The sequence below is a fragment of the Rhinatrema bivittatum genome, chromosome 4, assembly GCF_901001135.1.
Source record: "Rhinatrema bivittatum chromosome 4, aRhiBiv1.1, whole genome shotgun sequence".
Classification (NCBI taxonomy): domain Eukaryota; kingdom Metazoa; phylum Chordata; class Amphibia; order Gymnophiona; family Rhinatrematidae; genus Rhinatrema; species Rhinatrema bivittatum.
Window position 1 is genome coordinate 273,361,570 of NC_042618.1, and position 21,699 is coordinate 273,383,268.

Below are 21,699 nucleotides of genomic sequence, written 5' to 3' on the forward strand. Positions count from 1 at the left end.
TTTCTTTTTTGCTGGGGATGCTGTAATTTGCTCAGCAGCCCCAATCATTTTCAAAAATTACCTCCTATGGTGGTGGTGGTTGGGGAGGGGGCCAGTGGGGGAGGCAGAGAGAGTGGAAGTGGAAGTCTGCCGAAGAGGAGAGAGAGTGGCAATGAAGGTTCATGGGAAGGATGAGTGACTAGAGGTTCACAAGGAAAAGCAGGCGTGGGAATAGATGTTCACATAGGGCAGCAGTGACCAGCTTTGGACCTTGAGAGCCACAAACAAGTAATGAATATGCATGAGATAGTTTTACATACAATGGAGGCAGTGCATGTAAATGCTCATGCATAATTAAAGTAGATATCTTGAAAATCAGGCCTGTTTGTGGCTCTGGAGGACCAGAGTTGGCTCCCCCTAACATGGGGAGGGGGAAGGGAGAGAGAGTTTAGGTCTGTGGGGAAGGGGTGGGGAAGGAGTAAGTGGAAGTTCGTTGGGCAGGGATAGGAGACATACAGAGTGGAGATCTGTAGTGGGAGAGAGTGGGAGCAGAAGTTCATAAGGGGTTGGAAAGGAAGGAATGGGAGTGGAGTTCCATAGGAGACTGAGAATAGAAGTTCATGAGAGCAGGGGAAAGGGAGTAAGATATGAAATGGAGGTCCAAGAGAATGGGGAAGAAGGGGAATTGGAAGTCCTTGGTGGGGTACAGAGGAACAGAGAGAGCAATAAATAGTAGGAGAGCAAATCTGAGGCAGGCGGGAAGAACCTCGGGAGTGTTTTGGTGTTCCTTAAAAACAATATTGTCACCCTAATTACCAATCAGAAACCTAATCCACTTTGATTTCTAACTGAGTGGCTATGGAGATGTTTTCACAAACTTACCCCTTAGCATATTGTCATAAATGAAATATACTTTGAGCAAAAAAAAGAAGACATGAATGAATTTGTCCATTTTCTTAAAAAGAAACATAGAAACATAGAAATGACGGCAGAAGAAGACCAAATGGCCCATCGAGTCTGCCCAGCAAGCTACGCACTTAATCCATTTTTTTCCCCTTTTTCTCTCTCCCACCTGTTACTATTGGCTTCCACATTATTGCTGCTTTCAAAGTTTGGCATGTAGATGGCTTGTATCTGTCATTTTATGACATGCCTTAAAGGTATCTTTTTATATTCTACTAAAAACATTAATTATTTTGAATAATGAAGACTGAAATGTGTTTCTAATGACAATTCCTCACTTTTCAAAATAAAACCAGAGGAAGAGTTAACAAAAGGAGTCGGAAGCGTTTACAAACATTAACACCACTGGCAACCTGCTCCAATAACAGCTGCCATTACTGCAAACTTCACTTGCTGGGGCCAATCAAAAGCCAGACTGGTTGCTACGGCAACAGTGTTGTTGAAACAGTAGCTATAGTGGAAGAGAAGTGCTGGGAGAGAGAAGTTTGTGATTTTCTTGGAAGTTCGGGCTAGTGAATGAAGCTACACCTGTGCAAATGGCTAAAAGACGGTGAGAGTCGGCGTCTCTAATAGATTCGGCATGTACTGTTAGCATAGCAGCAGGGCTTTTTCGGAGTAGGTATCCTTTCAGCAAGCACGCAGTGCGCAGAGTTTGCTGCGATTTCAGGAGTGCACAACCTGAGAAACTGTAAAATATATATTTTAAATGTTCACGGGGTGCGTGTCTTAGACCAACTTAGGAGGAGACAGTAATGAGTCCGAAAAAAATGATTATGATATCCAGAAGGTAGGGTCTGAGGCACCAGCTCATATAGAACTAGAAGCTCCGAGTTCTTTTGGTAAACGCTTAGTAGCAAAGGAGGAAAGACCCCGATATCACACATTTTTTTTAAAACAACTTTTGATACTGTTGAAAGTAGATAGAAAGATGTTCAACTTCATCCCGTGTTCAATACTATTTCATTAGTTTTGCAGGCTTGATTTTGAATATTTGAATATGAACTTTTGATTTCAATGTTATGCATGTGGACTGCTAATTAGAAACCCTCCCAGAGAGTTGAACTATTCTAGATTTTAGTTTGAATGATTTGAGCAATTCATTTGCAGTGTTCTAAGGGGCTACCAAGTTTTTTTTTTTTATGTAGAAAATGGAAAGTTGGGGGTAACCTGCACAGAGCAGCAGTTACTACCATAAGAAACTTGCTGGGCAGATGGATGGACCATTTGTTTTTATTTTTTATCTGATTCTTATATTCCACTTTTTGGAACTTCAAAGCGGATTACGTTCAGGTACTGTAGGTATTTCCCTATCCCCAGAGGGCTTACAGTCTAAGTTTAAATTTGGTCTGTTTTTCCCATCATTACCGTTTTACTATGAATTGATCTTATATATAAATTGCAGAGCATACATAAGCCCCACATTTCACCAAGGTAACCTATTTATTAAAGCATTTCAAAAATGCCCACTAAAATATGCCATTTAACCCAAGAATGTTAAATCTTTAGTAAATACTGCATTTAGGTGGTTTTATTGGACACAGTAATGCATGCATGTTACAGGTGGAAATAATAAATGTACATTCTAGCTACTGATACACAAAAGACCAGCCTGCCCCTGAGTGTGAAGCCTGATCCCCCTCTGTGGTAAACAAGTGACTGATGTGGGTCTGGTGACATCCCCCCTCTGCAGATGGAGGTGCCCCCCCCCCCACCCCCCATTAGCTGGAGCATGTCCCCTAACATTTTTCAAGCACTTTGTTGTCCTAAAATCTGTCTCCTCCAAATAGAGAACTGAGCATAGTTCCCCGCCCCAGGTCCCATTAACTCTGCCTGCCCCATCCGATGATGTGGAAAAGCTCTTGGGGAGCAGGAGTGATCTCTGCTTGCTTTTGTCCCATTCACGTCCACTGATCATATGAAACTGACTCTCAGCTCTCTTTTGCCCTGAACTTGCATCTAGCATATATGAATTAGTAATACCCATCAATTTGAGGGTTGATATATAAATAAACAATGACGAGATAGATGTGGTCATAAGAACATAAGAAATTGCCATACTGGGTCAGAGCAAGGGTCCATCAAGCCCAGCATCCTGTTTCCAATAGTGGCCAATCCAGGCTACAAGTACCTGGCAAGTACCCAAACACTAAGTAGATCCCATGCTACTGATGCCAGTAATAGCAGTGGCTGTTCATCTAAGACAGCGGTTCTCAACCAGTGTGTCGCGACACCCTAGTGTGTCGCCAAGCACCGCTGCTGTGTCGCGTGTTCCTAGTCTCTCCCGCTAGCTCTTGCTTCCTGCTGCCGTTGCCGCTGGGCTATCAGGCACGTCAAAGCCAGCGGGAACGGCAGCGGCGCTAAAAGAAGCTGTGGCAACTTGTGGCTGGGCCTTTTCTTCTTTCCGTGCCCCCCCGTGACCCGGAACAGGAAGTGATACGCGGTGCGCGGGAAGGAGAAAGAGCTGGCCTGTGGCCGCGTGATAAAGTAGCAGCGGCAGTAGCAGCATCATCGCCCCCGGGCAATCGAAGCAGCCGGTATCGAGAAGGAGAGAGCACAGGAGCCTCCCTCGGTCGATGGGATTCTACTTTCTTGGCTTGGCGGGGGCTGGAGGAAGAGGCTGCTGCAGCTAACATTTGTGCTCGGGGAGGGGCGGGGAAGAGGAAGTGAGTGAGAAAGAAGCAGTCAGCCTGCGTGTGATTGAGAGCATGTGTGTGAGTGAGAGAAACTGGTCAGAGAGCTGATGTGTGTGTATATGTGAGAGACAATGAAAGTGACTGCTCAAGGAGATGACTGATGTGTATGTGAGAGTGTGAGACAGTCAGGGAGGTGACTGATGTGTGTGTGTGAGAGAGAAAAAGCATTGAAGTGAGAAATCTGGGTATGTGAGAAAGCATGGACGTAAGAAGCCTGCTGTTGGGGGAGGGGGTGTGTGTGTGTGTGAAAAAAAGCATGGGAGTGAGAAGCCTGATTATGTGAGAGAAAGAGCATGGGAGTGGGAAGCCTGTGTGTGTGTGTGCATGCATGAGAGCAAGAGACTGGTTGGTAAGGTGACGGGGTGTGTGAGAGAAAGAGACTGGTGTGTGTGAATATGAGAGAAAGAATGTGATTCAGGGAATGAGAAGCCTGTGCAGTGGAGAGCGAGCATGGAAATGAGAGAGAGACTGGTGTGTGTGTGTGTGTGTGTATGTATGTGTGTGTGTATGTATGTGTGTGTAACAGAGAGAAAGTGATTATGGGAATGAGAAGCCTGTGCATGTGAAGAGTGAGCATGGGAGTGAGAAACCTGGGTGTGTGTGAGACACAGCATGGGAGTGAGAAGCCTGTATATCTGAAAGAACATGGGAGTGGGAGGCCTGTGTGTGTGTATGCATGAGAGAGATCAGGTGACTGTGTGTGTGTGTGTGAGAGAAAGAAAGTGATTATGGGAATGAGAAGCCTGTGCATGTGGAGAGAACAAGCATGGGAGTGAGAGACTGGTGAGTGTGTGTGAGACAGAGAAAATGATTATGAGAGTGAGAAGCCCTTATATATAAGTAGAACACGGGAGTGGGAAGCCTGTGTGTGTGTGTATGGCATGAGAGAAACTGTTCAGGAAGGTGACTGGTGTGTGTGTCAAAGACTGGGAGATGATTAGTGTGTGAGAGACAGACACTGGTCATGGGGGCATGACTGGTATGGTGTGTGTGTGTGTGAGAGACATGGGCATTAAGGAAGAGGACCATGAGTATAGAGCTTAGCCTCTACTGCTGCTTCTGCTGTGTGTTACGGCCTGCATGGAAGAGGAGTAGGAGAGCTGCTGGAGGGGGTAAGTAAAGGTGGCTTTTTAAGTTTATTTTCTTGATTGACTGCCATTTTAATTATTTAATATTATGTGATGTGTCTGCTTTTTTTGAAATATTTTATTGGTGTTTGGAGAATTTTTAAATAGTTTTTAATAGTTTATTCTGTTCATAGCTGTTTAGAAACATTTATTCTGCTTATTAGTATAGTTTTACAATTATTTCTGTGTGGGGATCTATAGCTGCTTGCTAGTTCTGTTTTCCTAATAAGAGGTGTATTGGTTTTTAGGGCCTGATTTAATATTTATAGTGTTGCCTTTTCATAGATAGGGTTGCTCCTATTTGAGTGTATTCCATAATATATGTGTAAATGTGTGCGGATTAGTTTATGTGCATTACTACAGATCCTGGGAGTATGTTAGGTCGGTTCTGTGTCTGTTACCGAGATGAAATATTTTACTAGCATGTAAGAGTTTTATCAGTCTTATTTGTTGTGTTTTCTCAAGAGGACATGCATTGGTGGTAAACTGCTGTCTTTTCATAAGTAGGGCTATTGAGCCTGGAAGTAGAAGGAGTTTGAGTTGCTGTTACTGAGATGACACCAGAACCAGAATATCTTTTTTGTAGGGTGGGTGAGTTCTGCTTTACATCCATTATTGTGGGTCAGGGGGGTTCCCGTGGATGCAAACTGTACTTTTACATCTAGCCCCGTGACGATCATGGGTCAGTGTGTCACGCATGTGAGAACCATCTGTCAGGTGTGTCCCGACAGAAAAAAGGTTGAGAACCACTGCTCTAAGACAACTTGATTGATAACAGTTAATGGATTCTCCGTGAACTTATCCAAACCTTTTTTAAACCCATCTACACTAACTGCACTAACCACATCCTCTGGCAACAAATTCCAGGGCTTAATTGTATGTTGAGTGAAAAATAATTTTCTCCGATTAGTTTTAAATGTGCTACTTGCTAACTTCATGGAGTGCCCCCTAGTCCTTCTGTTAACCGAAAGAGTATATAACCAATTCACATTTACCGTTCTAGAGCTCTCATGATTTTAAGACCTCTATCATATCCCCCCCTCAGCCGTCTCTTGTCCAAGCTGAACAGCCCTAATCTTTTTAGCCTTTCCTCATAGGGGAGCTGTTCCATCTCCTTTATCATTTTAATCACCCTTCTCTGTACCTTCTCCATCGCAACTATATCTTTTTTGAGATACAGCGACCAGAATTGTAAAGAGTACTCAAGGTACAGTCTCACAATGGAACAATACAGAGGCATTATGACATTTTACGTTTTATTCACCATTCCCTTCCTAATAATACCTAACATTCAGTTTGTTTTTTTTGCTTCCTGCAGCACACTGAGCCGACGATTTCAATATATTATCCACTATGACGCCTAGATCTTTTTACTGGATGATAGCTCCTAATATGGAAACTAACATTGTGTAACTATAGCATGGGTTCCCTGTACGTACCCGGATCAGTCCAGACACCTGGGTTGTGACTCCGCTCCGCAGCAGCAGATGGAGACAGAGCAAAACTTGTCGGGCTTCCCTACATATAGTAAGGTGCCACCCACAGCCCCTCAGTCTTACTCTGTCTCCAGCAGATGGGGCAGGGTCACTCACAGCCTCTGTGATCCCTGGGTGTTTGTAGTCTGGGGTTAGTTTGTTTGATTGAGGTCTGGTAGGCAGTCTCAGGGTTTAAAAAAAAAAAAAAAAAAAGATTTACAGAAGAAGACAAAGGTGCAGCAGTCTCCCTCGTCCTGCAGCCTCCCAGGTGGGTTGGAAGGTTCTGAGGGGACCATCCCCCCCTGGTTGAGGCCGCTGCTGAGGGTCGAGGGCCCAGCCGGTCGCAGGCAGCAGCGTCGGGGGTGACACCGGGGAGCCCGGTTCACTCACCCCTGCTGGAGCAGTGCATCAGGACCAGGGACAGCGCAAGTATACAAAAACTAAATAAATAAATAGACTGTTTTTTCTGAGCCGGCTCTCCGTTTTTAGGCGTTTGCCACTGCGGTCGGGGTTTTTCGGCCGAAATTTCAATTTTTTTGTTTGCTTCTCGGTGCGGGACGCGTTCGGGGATGCCGAAGGGTTCTTCTTGCCACGCGTGCAGCTCGGTGCATGCGCGTTTGTCGCGCAATGGTGTTTGCTCTTCCTGCGTTCCTGGGGGCGAGGGGTCGTCCGGGGTCGGTCAGGGGGGCCGATCTCGGCCGGCGCGATCGCCGCCGCGGGAAGGCCAGCAAAGGGAAGGCAATTCGGACCCGTTCCCGCTTAGCGCGGGAACGGCGGCCATTTTGGAGACAGTGCAGGCGGCCACGCGGAGGGCTGCCGGTAATGGCGGCCTGCCTCCTACACTTTTTCCACAGCAGCGACCACCTGAGGGGGGGGGCCCCCCCCAGGGGGGGGGCCGCATCTCCGGAAGAGGATAGCGCAGACATGACGTCATCAGGGTCGAAGGCATCTTTTTCTGCGGACTTTGCGCTTCTTTTGCACAAAGTCCTGAAATGCAAGCGGTCCAGAAAAAAAGAGAAAGCAGTGGGGGGCTCGGCGCATAGGCCGAGCAGACACCGGACGACCTTCGGATCATCGCCATCACCTGCCGGAGTTCCCTTGCCAGCACCCGGTTGAGCCGGGCCCGCGGCATCCTGCTCGTCCGGCCCCCCCAGGGGCTCTGCCAGCTGGTCCCCGTCCTCCGAGCCCATGGACTCACTGTCTGTGTCCTGAGGGACGCCCCTCACTGGGCGTTTCCCCCTCGGTGGGTCAGAAGGTCTCTTGGGCCCATCCGCAGCCTTCCTCTTCCTGGAAGAGGAAGGCTGCGGATGGGCACCCCTACTTCCTGGAAGAGGAAGGCTGCGGATGGGCCCAAAAGACCTTCTGACCCACCGAGGGGGAAACGCCCAGTGAGGGTCGTCCCTCAGGACACAGACAGTGAGTCCATGGGCTCGGAGGACGGGGACCAGCTGGCAGAGCCCCTGGGGGGGCCGGACGAGCAGGATGCCGCGGGCCCGGCTCAACCGGGTGCTGGCAAGGGAACTCCGGCAGGTGATGGCGATGATCCGAAGGTCGTCCGGTTGTTTCAAAAGGAGGAACTAGCGCCCCTTATTTCGGCCATTCTCCAGGAGCTGGGGGTGGAGGCTCCGCCGGTGGAGACCAGGCAGGGAGCCAATATGGACCCGGTGCTGTTGGGAGTTTCGGGTCCGGCAGTAGCTTTTCCTTTCCATTTCTCGGCTTTGGATATCCTCTTCAGAGAGTGGGATACCCCGGAATTGGGTCTGAAAGTGAGTAAGGCCATGGACAAGTTATACCTGCTTCCGGAGGACACGCTGGAGCTCCTCCGCCTCCCCAAGGTGGACGCAGCGGTGTCAGCAGTGACGAAGAGATCGACGATTCCAGTCACAGGGGCCATGGCGCTAAGGGATATCCAGGATAGAAAACTGGAGATGCAGCTCAAGAAGGTGTTTGAAGTTTCCGCTCTGGGGGTCCGTGCAGCGATCTGTAGTAACTTTGCCCTGCGGGCCGGACTATGCTGGGCACAGGTGCTTCAGGCTAATGCCGGTCTCTCGGAAGAGGAATCGGCGCAGGCGGATCAGCTGGAAGCGGTAATTGCCTATGGAGCGGATGCTCTGCATGATCTGCTGTGCACGTTGGCCAGGGCCATGGTCTCTGCGGTGTCTGCTCGCCGTCTCCTCTGGCTGCGGAACTGGGCGGCAGATGGTTCTTCTAAGGCTCACCTGGGTGCGCTGCCCTTTAAGGGAAGGCTGCTCTTTGGCAAGCAGTTGGACGACCTGATGCAGTCCATCGGTGAGAACAAAGCTTTTCGGCTGCCGGAGGACAGGCCTAAGGCTCGCTCGTCCTTTTCCAATCGGTCTCGCTTTCGGGGGCCTAGAAGATCGCAACCGCAGAGATCGTCTGGTTCGTCCTACCGGCCTGCCTCCTCCACCAGGTCTTCCTCGTAGACTCCGTCCTTTCGGGGGAAACGCTTTGGCAGGCAGAGTGGACCCATGGCGGGAGCGGGGTTCAAGAGCTCACAATGAAATGAGGTCGGTCCATTCCTCGGGACCGCACCGATCGGGCGTGCCAAACGTGGGAGCCCGGTTAACATTGTTCGCCAAGTAGTGGGCCAAGATAACGTTGGACCAATGGGTCCTCAGCGTGATAAGACACGGTTACAGTTTAGATTTTGCAAGAGTACCAGTCGACAGGTTTCTCGTGTCCCCGTGCAAAGGGATAGTCAAGCGCGTAGCAGTGAGGGACACTGTCCGGTGGCTGGAGGCCCTAGGGGCCATAATTCCCGTGCCTCGAGGGCAGCAACGACAGGGTCGGTACTCCATTTACTTCATCGTACCAAAGAAAGAGGGCACGTTCCGTCCAATCCTGGACTTGAAAGGCGTAAACAGGTGCCTTCGCATTCCTCGGTTCAAAATGGAGACGATCCGGTCGGTGGTGGCCGCGGTGCGACCAGGCGAGTTCCTCGCGTCGTTAGATCTCACCGAAGCGTATCTGCATATAGGCATTCAGCCATCTTATCAGACGTTCCTCAGATTTTGCGTACTAGGCAGGCATTACCAATTCCGAGCTCTTCCCTTCGGTCTGGCCACCGCTCCCCGTACTTTTACCAAGGTAATGGTAGTGGTGGCAGCCCAGCTCCGGAGGGAGGGGTTGCTGGTGCACCCCTACTTGGATGATTGGCTCATTCGGGCAAAGTCCGCCATACAATGTCGGCAGGCGGTCGACAGAGTCCTACAGCTCTTGCGCTCCCTCGGATGGGAGGTCAATCTAGCCAAGAGTCGCTTGGTTCCCTCTCAGTCCTTGGAGTATCTGGGGGCGCCTTTCGACACGAAACACGGCAAAGTCTATCTCTCCGAGGAGCGGGTCTGCAAGCTGCAGGGCCAGGTGAGACGTTTACTGGCCCTCCGAATGCCTCTGGTGCGCGATTACCTGATGGTCTTGGGCTCTATGGCATCGACACTAGCTTTGGTCCCCTGAGCGTTTGCGCATCTACGGCCTTTACAGTCGGCGTTATTTTCCCGCTGGAAGCCGGTGTTGGAAGAGTTCCAGCTCCCGCTTCCTCTTACAGACGAAGCGAGGGACAGTCTTCGCTGGTGGCTACATCCCGACCATCTCAGGTGTGGAGTTTCACTGCTCACGCCCGATTGGACAGTGGTCACGAAGGATGCAAGTCTCTCTGGCTGGGGAGCGGTCTGTCTGGGACGCTCGGTACAGGGACTGTGGTCCAGAGCGCAGTCACGGTGGTCCATCAATCGCCTGGAAACCAGGGCGGTAACGCTTGCGCTGCACGCTTTTCTCCCGCTGATCCGGGGAAAGGCGGTCAGGGTGTTTTCAGACAACGCGACGACAGTGGCGTACATCAACCGCCAAGGAGGGACGAGGAGCCAGCTGGTGGCGGAGGAGGCGCACCGCTTGATGTGCTGGGCGGAGCAGAACCTCAGCAGCATCGCGGCGTCGCACATCGCCGGAGTGGACAACGTCCAGGCAGACTTCCTCAGTCGCCATCATCTGGATCCCGGAGAATGGGAATTGGCGGAGGAAGCGTATCGGCTCATCTGCAGGAAATGGGGCCAGTCACACATGGATCTGATGGCCACCGCTCAGAATGCGAAGGCTCCGCGGTTTTACAGCCGGCGGCGAGAACGAGGAGCCGAAGGAGTCGATGCGCTAGTGCTCCCTTGGCAAACAGACGTGTTGCTGTACGTGTTTCCTCCTTGGCCCCTGATCGGCAAGGTCCTCCGACGGATAGAGTTGCATCCGGCGGACGTGATTCTGGTGGCGCCAGAGTAGCCACGGAGGCCTTGGTTTGAGGATCTACTACTCTTGGCGGAGGAACCTCCTCTACGGCTTCAGGGGTCCACGGCTCTTCTCCGTCAAGGCCCCGTTTGTTTGGAGGACGCGGATCACTTCTGTCTCGCGGCATGGCATTTGAGAGGCGTCGCTTATTGAAAAAGGGCTATTCTGATGCGGTGGTGGCCACCTTGTTGAGATCCAGGAAGCAGTCGATGTCCTTGACCTATGTGCGGGTGTGGACAGTTTTTGAGAACTGGTGTAGGGATCGCAAGGTGGATACTATGCTTGCTCCCATGTCCGATGTTCTTGCCTTTCTTCAGGCGGGTCTCTCAAATGGTCTGTCCTGCAGTACCCTTCGGGTCCAGGTAGCGGCGCTCGGTTGTCTCAGGGGCAAGGTGCACGGGGTGTCTCTGGCCCTTCACCCAGATATAGCTCGTTTTCTTCGGGGGGGCCAAGCATTTACGTCCTCCATTGCGTCATCCTTGTCCGTCCTGGAACTTCAATTGGGTTCCTTCCGCTTTGTGTTCGCCTCCATTTGAACCAATAAAGCAAATTACGCTAAAGGATCTTACTCTTAAGACGGTTTTCCTTGTCATGATAGCTTCGGCGAGACGGGTTTCGGAGTTACAGGCGTTGTTGTGAAGGGAGCCATTCTTACGGATCTCAGGTTCAGGAGTGTCCTTAAGGACAGTTCCCTCCTTCTTATCGAAGGTTGTGTCCGCCTTTCATTTAAATCAATCGGTGGAGCTTCCTGCTTTTCCGGAGGCTCGAGGTTCGCAAGAGTTATGGAAGCTGGATGTTCGTAGGGTCCTTCTCTGTTATCTGGAGGTTACGAACCCTTTCCGAATCTCGGATCACCTCTTTGTGTTGTACGCTGGTCACAAAAGAGGTGGTGCAGCGTCCAGAGCTACGATTGCACGGTGGCTCAAGGAGGCTATTGCTTCGGCGTACCTTCTGCGAGGCAAACCGGTTCCGGTGGGGCTTCGAGCTCATTCCACGCGGTCACACGCCGCTTCGTGGGCGGAATCCTCTCAAGTGTCGCCTCAAGAAATTTGCAGAGTGGCGACTTGGAAGTCGTTGCACACTTTCATGAGACATTATAGGGTGGATGTCCAGGCGACAGACTCGGGGGGGTTTTGGCGAGAGAGTTCTCCGAGCGGGACTCTCTGGTTCCCACCCGTAGTTGAGTGGCTCTGGTACATCCCCGGTGTCTGGACTGATCTGGGTACGTACAGGGAAAGGAAAATTAGTTCTTACCTGACAATTTTCGTTCCTGTAGTACCACGGATCAGTCCAGGATCCCGCCCGAGTATGCTGTGTTGACGATACTGAAATATTTGGTTTTCTGAAGAACGGAGAGTCCGCTCGGTGGATTCAGTTGTTAATGTTGAGTTCGTTTCAATTGGTTGGCCTCTGGTTCCGGATGTTCTGGTCCAGCTGAGGGTTTTTGTTGAATCGGCCCTAATTAGGGTGGTCTAGTTAGTTAGTATGGTTGGCAGGTTTTGCTTTGACATTATGTAAGACTGAGGGGCTGTGGGTGGCACCTTACTATATGTAGGGAAGCCTGACAAGTTTTGCTCTGTCTCCATCTGCTGGTGCGGAGCGGAGTCACAACCCAGGTGTCTGGACTGATCCGTGGTACTACAGGAACGAAAATTATCAGGTAAGAACTAATTTTCCTTTATTTTTCCCTACATGCATCACTTTGCACTTGTCCATATTAAATTTCATCTGCCATTTGTTTGCCCAATCTTCCAGTTTTGCAAGGTCCTCCTGCAAATTATCACGATCCGCTTCGGATTTAACTACTCTGAACAATTTTGATCATCTGCAAATGTTATTACCTCACTAGTCGTATCCCTTTCCAGATCATTTATAAATATATTGAAAAACACCGGTCCAGGTACAGATCCCTGAGGCACTCCACTTTTTACCCTTTTCCACTGAGAAAATTGACCATTTAATCCTACTCTCTGATTCCTGTCTTTCAACCAGTTTGTAATCCACGAAAGGACACTGCCTCCTATCCCATGAATTTAGTTTCCTTAGAAGCCTTTCATGAGGCACTTTGTCAAATGCCTTCTGAAAATCCAAATACACTACATCTACTAGCTCACCTTTATCCTCACCATATTTTTTAACCTCTTTAAAAAAATGAAGCAGATTTGTGAAACAAGACTTGCCTTGGGTAAATCAATGCGGACTGTGTTCCATTAAACCATGTCTAGCTAAAGGAAAATAAACTATCAGGATAAAGATTGAAAATGGTATGATAGGAGAAATATGGCTCATCGGGCTGATGTACTAATGTGCACTATCAGTAGGTTGCCCATTAGTGCACATTTAAAGGACAGAGTAATTTTTAAAGGGACATCGGCTAGTAAAATAGTGTTTACGTGTAGAAATAACCAATTATTTCCAAACAATTAATCAACTTTTGACCAAAGACATCAGATGAAGTATAATCATAATATCAAAATAATACTAATACATTAAATCATAACAGAGATTCACAGTCACAATGATTACATCAACACTCCCAGCAAATAATTTGTACTTTAACGTTCCTAAGTATATTCATTTACGTATAAGTACACTAAAACATATTAAATAAGTTAATTAGTGCTAAGAGGGTAATTTTGTAATATCTCACATAAACCTGTCTTGAAAATTATCCTACCAAATTTAACTGAACATGCTTATAACTGCTATTTGGAGTATATAAAATTTTCAGGAAAATGTACAATTATATGTTTGAATTTTCAAAAATATGCACTTAAATCCAAACCCTTCCTAACTCCACCTCCAGAAATGCCTCCACTTAGTTTAGGTAAGCTTATGTGCATATCGGATAGGCATTTTTATGATAAGAAAGTTCATCTTAAGAACATAAGAACATGCCATACTGGGTCAGACCAAGGGTCCATCAAGCCCAGTATCCTGTCTCCAACAGTGGCCAATCCAGGCCATAAGAACCCAGCAAGTACCCAAAAACTGTCTATTCCATGTTACTGTTGCTAGTAATAGCAGTGGCTGTCAACTTAATTAATAGCTGCAGGTAATGGACTTCTCCTCCAAGAACTTATCCAATTCTTTTTTAAACACAGCTATACTACTAACTGCACTAACCACATCCTCTGGCAACAAATTCCAGAGTTTAATTGTGCATTGAGTGATAGGCCATGACTTCTGATCAGATCTTAATTTGTAGGGGAATGACCTGGAACAGAGTTCCGCCACTTTTTTGTAGACAAGAGGCAGAGCAGCACGTTTGCTCTGCTCCAGTCCCTCCTTTCCAGGCAGCTTACTGGGAAGAAGAGAAGAAGGATCAAGCCTAGGACAGACAAACAGGCTGATACAGTACGATGCACTTGGCTGAGTGCACTGTTTAGCATATGTTTGGCTGCACGTTTTCGACGTGCATCTATTACCCCTTATGCTATACTGCTTTTCTGTACACCCTCCGACTTAATATCCTAGCGATATTAAGTCAGAGGAACCAAAACTTAAAAAAAAAATCTGGTATGCGGTTAGCAAAATGGACACTCAATTTTACCGGCATCCATTTTCCTAACCCATGGCTATCAGTGGGCCCATGAGAGGTGCCTGGGCGTGCATCGGGAGAGCAGGCACTCAACACGGAGCTCCCGCTCTCCCGCATTTCTTACTGAATCGGCTTGAAAATGAGAACAGCCACTCTGTTCCCTAATCTCACCCTGCCCTCCTATTCTGCAGGGAAGAGGAGGGGGTGTATGATCCTGAAGCAAACACTGCAGAGTAAAGAACTGACATAAAAAGTTGTTGAATGAGCACAAGTTTGAAGCTTGTGAGCAGCAGTGCCAATAGTTAAGACTTCATCCCTGGCTTTGATTGGCACTACTGCTCCCAAGTTTCAAACTTGTGTTAATACAACTCTTTCTTTGTATCTGTTACCCAGCGTTTAATTCTGGCAAAATGACCCAGAACGGGCATTTAGCCACTTTATTTTTGGGACCTGATGAAGTGGAGCAGAGCTGGTCATGTAAATCTATTTTAGCTCCCCAACAAAAATTCAATGTGAAGAATGTGTTTGCATATATGCGTGTGTTTGGGGGAGAGAGACAGTTCACATCCGCCCTGGCCTGCTCCCTTTCTTCCTCCCATTTCCTCCTCAGCCACCTCCACTTTAGTTCCATTTCCTTTTTGTCTACAAATTAAACCCTGCTTCTGATTTAAAAAAGAAATCGGCATTAAGAAGAATGTAATTTAGAGCAGTTTTTTATTGCTCAATTTTTAACTTCTTAGATGAAATAAAGGTTTTAAAGTATATTTTTATCACAATGGGAGTATATGTGTAAAAGTTTGATCAGGAACTAAATTAAATTGGTATGCACCTTCCAAGATCAAAAGATCCAAGAACCAACACCTGGGATCCTGGGACCTGAGCCTCTTAGTTGGGACACCCAGCTCTGAGAGCCCTGAACCTAGAACTCTGGACCTCAGAGCTCTATCCCTGAACCTCCTGGACCTAAGTATCCTGGAAGCAGGAGCTAGGAACCCAAAACCAGGAAGCAAGAAGCCAGAGCTGGCTTTTCCATTAGGTATACTAGGTGCTCGCCTATGGCATTAAAATTTGTTTGGGGGGGCAGCAAAAATCTCAGGTGTCACCTATCGACTTTTAAGGCATGGCACCATAAGAGAGAAGGGAATGGATGCTGGGTAGATGGGGGTAGAAACAGAGAGGAAGCTTGGTGGTTAGTGGAACTGTGAAGGGAGGGTGCTGGTCAGATGAGAGTGGGGTTGAAGGAGAAATAATGCTAGGCACTGCAAAAAGAGGGCAAAGGGATTAGGGTGATGCTGGTGTGCTGAGCAGGGAATGAAGGGGACAAAGAAGATGATGGGGTGAAGAAGAATGATGGATAGGGGATAAAAAGAAGGGATACTGAGCACTATGGATAGGGCAAAGGGAGGGGGATGCAGGATTTGGTAGAGGATGAGAGGTGAGTGAGGCATGTATGCTGAGTGAGGCCAGAGAAGGGATGCTGTGCCACAGCTGCTGACAATCGACAGAGAAGGGCCCAAGATTAAAGGTTCGCCTGGGATGCCTAATACCATTGCATTGGCCTTGCAAGAACCCCAGACCCTAGAACCTGAGAACCACAGCCAAGAACCTTGCCCCTGACACTACCATACTCAAGAATCTCAGTCCCAGGACCCCAAGACCTGACAGCCTCAAATGCAGTAATCCCAGCCTCTAGGCCCTGAGAGCCCCAGATCCTTCAGATACGGAATCCTGAATCTGAGAATTCTGGCACAAAGATCCCAGATCTGAGAACCTCAGGTCCAGAGCCCTGGACCCAGAATTCCTAGACTGGCACTCTCAGATCATAGAGTCCAAGATCTGGGACTCTGGTCAATGATTATGCACCAACTTCACTTGGCACCTGTTTAATTTTCTGTCCATAGATTCCCATTATAACAAAAATGTTCTTAAACTTTACTTGATCTAAAGGTGAAGTTAAAATGGAGTATTAAGAAACAGTACTAAATTGCTAATGTTTTAATGGTGTTTCTTAAACAGGAAGTAATAGTGCTCATTTTATGCATTAAACTTATTATTAAATTACAGGTTAAATACTGCAAATTTAAAAAGTGCACTAAACCTGTGCTAACAGGTATGGTATATAACTATAGCAGCTGTGTGTGTAGTAGAATGGGGGACGGGAGTGTTCTTTCCAAATCTAGGGTTAGGAAGTCCTGGACCCCTGACCTCTAAAACCAGTGCCATTGGACTGGAGATCCTCAGACTTGGGGATACCAGATCTGAGACCTGAACCCTCACAAGTCCCTTTCTGGGCCCCAAGTACACAAAAATATTGCAAGGACTTGGGACCTACCTAAAAACCTCCCACTCTCACCTGCAAACAATAAAAATTTCACTGGTTCTCTGACCCATCCACAACACACATTAAAATCACTTGCTCAACAATCTGACCAAAAGCCTACTCCCAACAGTCAAGAAAATTATGTGGGGTTGGCAGTGTGACCAAACCCCTACCCATAAACTCTACTCAGTGATGGTGATCTTCAAAATGGCACTGGCTTAGCTATTGTGATACTGTGCCCCACTACATTCAGGACATAGTATTGTGTGATCTCATCTCACTTGGGTACCATTTTGAAGATTGGCATCATTGAAGTAAGAGGGAGACAAGCTTCCTCTTATCTCTGATGTTGAAGAAATGACAATTGCTAGGATAAACCTTGAGGGGATGGAGTAAGTGCATCCTCTGAGGAAGTCCGTCTGGAGGGTTTGAGTTGGAGAGCGACCTTTAATGGGTGACTAGAGTGTGACTGGGTTTCGTGATGGAAGTTCTTCTGTTGGTGGGCGGGATTTGGTCCTGGGTCTTAAGTTTGGGACATTTTGATGTGGCAATCTGGTAGAATTAGTGGCTGTGGGGATTTCAGTAGGGGTGTGGTTAGTGGGTGGAAGAGTCTTGAGTTTGCGTGGTGTCTTTTGAGGGATCTAGAGAGGGGGGTACTGTTAGTGAATGGTGGTAAGAGGTGTTTAAATGTAATTGAGGATGGTGGAAATGGGGTTTGGTCAGACCACAGAGCCCAGCTAAATTTAATGTGTAGGATGGTGGGAGGTGGTGGGTTTGTTGGGTCACTGAGCCCATGTAAATTTTGAGGGTAATTTTCAGTGATCTGCAGAGGACTAAAGTTTGCATTTATATAAAGTTTGCATCCACAAAACCATCTACCATCATTCCTCACTCCAACTCACAATCCCACTCGAATTCCATACTTCCACCAGGCTGATTAGATCTGCTTACAAAGGAACTCTCCAGGCCCCCCCCCCACAAATCCTTCTTCCACAATTCCTTTCAAAAACGAGCACTGTCCTCTGCGGGACCACATCTATGGAACACACTACCCCAGATCTATGCCAGGAACAATCTCTTTTCTCCTTTAGAAAGAAACTGAAAACTTGGCTATTTTCTCAAGCCTTCCCCTGATGAGACACTCCACAACTAGCAATGACTCTTACAGCCTCTTATCACCTTCCTTCCTCGCCTCGAGCCTATAAACCTGCCTGCCACTGCCCCATCTCTAGCCCTTGTCGTCTCCCCGATATGATGCCTCCCCTACCACTTATCTAAAGGAATCCGTTAAGTTCGAATCTCTTAGTTAATTTAACCGTTAAATTAGCTTCCTGCTAATTAATTGTTTTTTGCTATCTCAAATTACTTTTAGAAGCATTATGTTAATCTAATTCTTTTCTTTCAATTGTCTGAATTGTACTCCCTGTTCATTGTAACTTTCTTTCAATTCTGTTAATTATGGTTTCTCCCCTGGTTTTTGCTGTAACCGGTACGAATAAGACTTTTCTTGAGCAATCAGTATATTAAAAGAATTAAATAAATACATAAATAAATAATAAATAAACAAAGTACATGTGTTTGCCTTGGTGAGGTATCTGTCCTTGGATTGCTAGGATAGGTCCAGCTCTGGGACTGGGGCTTTCCAGCCTCAAGTGGGCCCTATCTGAGTGGGGGGCAGTCTGGGAGATCTCCTTGGGGGGTCCCAGGTCCATGATATTGATCTGGGAACCTGGCTCTGAGGCTCTTGGGACCAGGGATCCCAGCTACTGAGCCTGTGTTAATGATATTGTGTATGATGGTGTTGCTTTTGACAGGCTGTGGAAATCTGAGCAAATCTGTTGGTTCTGGGAGTGGTTGGGGGTTGGGGGATATGAATGGGTGGTGGAAGGGTAGTTGGGCTGTTGAAACTATATAAATTTCTTTGTAGCTTGTAGTAGGATTTTTGTGTGGCCACAAGCCTGTTAATTACGTATACTTAAGTATGATACTCGCATATGTGTGTTTCTTGAGGCCGACCAAGTCATATAAATTTCTTGTGTGTGATAGTGGGTTGCATAATGGAGGTGGGATGGGGGAAAGGGTGTTAGGTGTGTGCGTCCTTAAGAAGACTGTGTTGTTTATTAGGGATATTTATATTTGGTGGGGGTGGATTGTCTTGTGTGTGTTGTTTCTTGAGTAAGGGATCTTGAGTGCTGTATAGTGTTAGTTTGTTTGGGGTTAGTAAGGTGAGAGGGTGCTTTGGCCTTGGTGGGTATCTTTGGGGTTACTAGGGTAGGTCCAGTGTTTGGGGTATCTAACCTCAGAGGGATCCATCCTCAGGAGGGGGGGATCCCTATCTTGGGTGGGGACAATCTGGGGGAGGGGGCTCCTAGGGGTCCTTGCATTGTGTTTGAAGTATCTGGAGGTTCTTGGTTTCAGGGATCCTGGTTCTGAAGGCCTCAGGATCAAGGTCCTTGGGTCCAGGGATTTGGAATTGGGGCTCTTGGGTCTGCAAGTCTTGGGTCTGGGAGTTCTGGATCTGGATCCAGGGCTTTCAGGTCTGGGGTATGGGGCTCTGGGTCCCTGGTCTTTGGTCTTGGGAATCCTAAGGCTTGATCCAGGGATTCTGATTCCAAGCTTCTTGGTCTGGGCCTTTCAGATCTGAGGATATCAAGTCTCCAGGCATGGGACTTTCAGTCTATGAGTTTTCATCAGCCCCTCTGCTTTTGGATCTGAGGATCCAGAGCTCTTAAGTCTTTGGGTTTGGGCTCTCAGATTTGGGAGTCCTGGGACTGGGGTTCTTAGACACAGTGGATTTCCCACATATTCTTGGACTTAGGATCTCTGTACCTGAGATACCAGAACCTTAGACACATTTTTAAATCGCACTTTCACCTTATATTTTTAGTGCAATTTTATTTCGGCATTACTTAGTGCATTTTTTACCTGTTTGTGCAGCTTTTTAAAATCATATGTGCTCTGCATCTCATATTCATAGGATATTCTCATATTCATAGGATATTCATATATTCTCATATTCATATATTCTCATATTCATAGGATATTCTCATATTCATAGGATATTCATATTCATAGGAGGAGGCCTGCTACTCGCTGCCAATAAAAAACTTGGTTTGTCGTTACACTCAACTATCTCCTCACTTTCCTTAGAGAATTCTCAATTTCAAATCCTCTCAGTTACAAATAGGCCTTATTTACGCCCCCCCTGGACGTCTTGATGCGGACCCTTCACCTTTAATAGAATACATTGTAAAACACATTAACATTGACTCACCGACCATTCTGTTAGGAGACTTCAATCTCCACGTGGACGCCACTCCTCGCTCCTCCAATTGCAAATCCTTCCTCAGCTCCCTCAGCTGCATGGGTTTCAAACAGCTAATCAACGAACCCACCCATAAAGCAGGACACACGCTAGATCTCATCTTCATCAACCAGAGCTTTACTCTAGCGTCACATATCGATTGTCTGCCAATTCCTTGGTTGGACCACAAGCTTATCTCTACTTCCCTCCGATACCTACATTCAACTCCCTCGGTAACACAGAAATCCACAGTCCAATTCAGAAAGCTATGCAACCAGGAAACCCTCAGCTCTCACCTATCCACCGAGTTATTCCACATCGACCCTTCGGATGCGACACTTCGCTGACCTCTTGGATAAAAATCACTAACAAAGTGGCCGATGCAACCTGCCCGCTTACAACCAAAATCATCAGTGACAACAATGACAAATAAAAAACATGGTTCACGCCACAATTAACAACTTTGAAACGTGAACTTAGAAAAAAGGAGCAGAATTGGCGAAAGAACCCCTCCTCATCTAACCTATCGGCCTTTAAATCACTCATGCACAAATACAGGATCGACATTCTTCAGACAAAAGAGACTTCTACTCTCAAAAATCAATCACACTCATCCACGACCCAAAAGCCCTCTTTTCCCTGGTCTCATCGCTCACCAACCACCTTCTTCAACGATCCCAGATGACAAAGCTGCTACTAAAGCTACCGAACTTGCCACATACTTCAAAAATAAAATAACAAACTTACTCGCCTCCAAAGCAATAAAGTTCCTACCCAGCATCATTCATGCTCTCCTGATCTACTACTCAGCCCAATATATACTCAACTTTCCTCAGCCTCCTCGCCACAAACGGCCCGCTTAGAGGATTTCGAGCTTACATCTTCTTTAGAGATTGAAAACCTTTTAAAAAAACTCAAGCCATCCTCACACCCTCTTGATGCAATTCCAGCTAACCTTCTCATAACCTGCGTTAAAGACGTCACTAAGCCTATCACCCAGATCATCAACGCCTCTCTAACACAGGGCCTGGTCCCTGACCCCCTCAAACTTGCCATCTTAAAACCCTTATTAAAAAAACCAAATCTCTCTACAGATAACCCAGCAAATTTCCGCCCGATTGCTAATCTTCCGATCATTCCCAAAATCCTGGAAAGAATAGTCAACAAACAGCTCTCTGAATTCCTTGAAAATAACAACATCCTCTCCCCGGCTTAATTAGGCTTTCGCAAATCCCGCAAGTACCGAAACTCTTATTTTATCTCTGTCAGACAACATTCTCATGAATCTAGAAAACAAACATCCCTGCTTGCTCATCCTCCTTGATCTTTCGGCCGCCTTTGACACGGTCAACCATGATTATCTCATCGAAAGACTATCCGAGATCGGCATCAAAAACAAAGCTCTAAACTGGTTCAAATCTTTCCTCCAGAACAGATACTACAAAGTTAAGATCAATAGCAAAGAGTCACCACCATTCAGTTCCACATTAGGGGTCCCTCAAGGCTCTTCGCTATCCCCTACTTTATTCAATATCTATCTTCTCCCGCTTTGTCATCTCCTTTCCAATCTAAAGTTAACCCATTACTTATATGCAGATGACGTCCAAATCCTTATTCCTATCACCGAATCACTACAAAAGACCGTACTTTTTGGAACTCCTGCCTCCTCTCCATTAACAAACTCCTGTGTAACCTGATACTCAACACTGACAAGACAGAATTCCTCCTGATCACTCAAGATGGCACCCTTCCATTGAATAGCTCTCACCTTCCATTGATAGCTCTCACCTTAGCCGCTCCCAGTTCTCTCCCACGGGTCAGAAACCTTGGGGTGGTCATGGATAACCAATTGAGCTTTTCTGATTTCATCAACACTACGGTTAAAGAGTGCTACTACAAACTCCAAGTTCTAAAAAGGCTTCGACCCCCCCTCCTTCATTTTCACGATTTCAGGTCAGTGTTACAATCCATCATCTTCTCGAAAATGGACTACTGTAATTCACT

The 21,699-nt window shown here is 47.1% G+C and overlaps 1 long non-coding RNA gene across 4 annotated transcripts in view; it reads left to right on the forward strand.

Annotated features, from left to right (window-relative positions):
• Positions 1-1,388: 1,388 nt before the first annotated feature.
• The window catches only part of LOC115090696, a 381,113-nt gene continuing 360,802 nt past the window's right edge, over positions 1,389-21,699 (forward strand). For all 4 annotated transcript variants that reach the window (XR_003856471.1, XR_003856470.1, XR_003856473.1 and 1 more), the window contains exon 1: positions 1,389-1,492. This is a non-coding gene — a long non-coding RNA (uncharacterized LOC115090696). The remainder of the gene's footprint in view (positions 1,493-21,699) is intronic.